Below are 3,050 nucleotides of genomic sequence, written 5' to 3' on the forward strand. Positions count from 1 at the left end.
GAACAAAGACCCAATTAACGTCACTTGTGCTAAGGATAAATGAAGTCAGGGAAACAAATAACCAAAAACAAAAAACAAAAACAAAAAACAAAAACCCATTAAAAGCCGGACAGACCCCAGATAAAAGTAAAACAGTAGAGCAGACCAAAGAATATTCCCAAACCTCCTATGCACCCATTTGGCACATCAGAGTATTAAAAATGCAACTAGAAAACTAATGAATGTTCTGCTAAAACACTCCCTTAATATTCTCACCCATAGAAAGAAAAGAAGCCATCAGAACAAAGACACAGTGTTAGCTCACCCTAGAGCATGCCCATGCCCCTTCTCAGGCATGAGCTTTTTATTCTAAGGATCCCAAGGACACTTGCAGCCAGGAGAGCCATGGGCAGTGGCAGCTCTACGCAGGCTTACTGCCTGATGTTACCACCAGGGCCCCCTTTTTCTCTTCCCATGAGAGCTCAGAGCAGAATACTGCTTTGGCTCACTCTTTTCCTATCTTTGTTAGGGAGCCAGCAGAATACTGCCCAGGCTCTCTCCTATTACTTCTTCTACCCTAAGTCTTTCCTTTAAGTCCTTCCTTTGATTCACTGTATCCAGCCTTAATAAGTGTATTCTCAAAATTGCCTGGACTCGTGTTGTGAAATATTTCCTACACAAAATCAAGAACCCACACACTACAGGCTGGCCTGAGGCAGACTCGCTCCTGGATGGTGCCTGTCTGGTGCGGGGTGGGTAGAAGAGGGTAAAGGGGGGATAATGCTGATGGAAGGAAACTTGACTTGGGGTGGTGAATATATAATACGATATGCAGATAGTGTATTATATTTTATCCCTGAAACCAACATAATTTTATTTACCAATATCACCCCACTAAATTCAATTTAAAAATAAATACCAAAAATAAATAAAAATAAGTAAATAAATAAATTCATCAAATTTGAAAATAGTAAAGTAGACAGGTGGAAATGAATTTGGTGCACAGTACTCAAAATGTGTACAAATGACCTCACTTTTAACAGCATCTTCCTGATCCTTCAAGGCTACAATTTTTACATAAGTGGTACTGCTAAAGATCAGATAGGAACAGAAGGTGATAAGTATTTAAAATATACAAATTGTTCCTCATCCGTTTGTACATTAGTTAGATGACACTGGGAGCACTGGTGGACTTCAAGGTTGGACGTAGTGCCAGCAAGGAGGTCAGTTAAAGACTCCTGTGAGATGCTAAATGGAAAGGAACTATGTTCCTCTAAACTTCACATGTCAAAATCTTAACCCCTATACCTCAGAATGTGACAATATTTGGAGATAGGCTTTTAAAGAGGTAATTAAGGTTAGAGGAGTTCACTAAAGCTGCCCTAATTCAATATGGCCAGTCACCTTATAAGAAGAAGTGGTTGATTCACAGGAGCTGATAAAGGATAGATGGAGGCATGGAAAAGTAAGGTGGGGAGAAAGGGAGGGAGGGAGAAAAGGAGGAAGGAAGGGACATGAGGAAGGCTCTTCATTTTTTGTGACTTGACAAAAGTGGAGAAGAATACATTTTTATGTGCAAGGTAAGAGAAGGAACATTGAGTCATTTACAGCTGATGCCTCCAATTTCCTGATAAAGTGGAAAGCCACATAACCTTGAAGTGAAAAAAGTGATGGTCTGTTGAAATGAATACTAAAATTTGCAATAGTTGGTTATAGGGAAACTAGAATCAAGAATAGTAATATTTTCCTGGAGTCAGTGCAAGCTAATCCCTCACTGTCACTGGCCCTTTGCTCGCGAGCTGGCTTCTGGGGTTGTGCGCAAGGCTGATGATTGAATATCCCCCAACTCTGACCAATCCAAAGAGATTAGGAGGCACTCCAGAAGTAAGGCTCAGGCCCAGGGATCACAGGAGCAGAGGGACACAGAGGATCCCAGATATGCCAAACAAGTCACAGTCTGGCTTGCTGGGCTGCTTGGGGTCAGTGGGAACGTGTCATCTCTATCTTTGGAAACAACTCTGCAGATGAAACTGATGCCAAGATTCCCAATGAATTCTGGGTCCAATTCTGGTGTAGCTGTTGCACCAGACATACAAATATTTCAAAGATTATAGATGGATGATCATTAAGCACACCAACCCCTGCCTTCCCCCAGACCTCTGTGGGAACCATACTACCAGCTACCCTACACACTGGTCTTGGAGCTTACTGGTGTCCCCTTGTACCAAAAGTAGTCACTGTCCACTGACTGGAGGTTTATGAAGTGTCCAAGTATCAAGGCCTTATTCCAGCAGCTTGTTGCTTTGCACGAAATCATCATGTCAGAGACTGCCATGACTGCGTTTCCTCCTATCAACAGTGCAGACCCCCATAGCTTCATCTCCTACCACTTTTTCATGGATGGCACATAACACACAGATGGGCACCATGTTAAGAACATTTCCTGTCTGAATTGGGCTACATCCCATGTTGTAGTTGTGGACTACAAGAAGGAAGCTTTCTCTCTACAGCACTACAATGGTGTCACCCTGCAGCCCTGGGACAGCAACTTTGATAACTCAGTCTTGTTAGTCCTGTCTGCTTTCCTCAAGACCACCATCACATTGAACCATGTGGAGGATGTATGGACCATTTTGGAGCTCTGCACCCCAGAGGATGACCCTCTGGGGTCTTTAAAATAGTGGCAAAGCTTGCTAGAGCAGGAGAAGCAGCAGCACCTGGCCAAGCACTCCAAATCCAGGAGCAAAACTGCTTCTTGGGCTCTTTCACCAGCTTTATGTGGCCTCACTCCAAACAGCCTTGAACTCTGGGCCTCTTCAAACTCAGTGCCTGGGTCTTGGACCCCAGGCTGTGGTGCTTCCAGGCCATGGCTTGGGCAGCAACATGTCCAGTAAAGTCCATCCCAGATGAGAAAAAAAAAGAGAGAGAGATTTCAAGTTCCTATTTTTTGACAGTATATATGGTAATGAGTTATACATTTACTGAGTTCATATCAATAATAGATAAGAGCTTTTTCATTTTTTTATTATTAAATTTACTGGGGTAAGTTTGGTTAATAACATTATATAAAT

General features: G+C 42.6%; 1 pseudogene; it reads left to right on the top strand.

Moving 5' to 3' along the window:
• The first annotated feature begins 1,820 nt into the window (after nt 1–1,820).
• Nucleotides 1,821–2,782, top strand: LOC114506009 (annotated as a pseudogene).
• The last annotated feature ends 268 nt before the right edge of the window (nt 2,783–3,050 follow it).

This window comes from Phyllostomus discolor, chromosome 9 (assembly GCF_004126475.2).
Source record: "Phyllostomus discolor isolate MPI-MPIP mPhyDis1 chromosome 9, mPhyDis1.pri.v3, whole genome shotgun sequence".
Classification (NCBI taxonomy): domain Eukaryota; kingdom Metazoa; phylum Chordata; class Mammalia; order Chiroptera; family Phyllostomidae; genus Phyllostomus; species Phyllostomus discolor.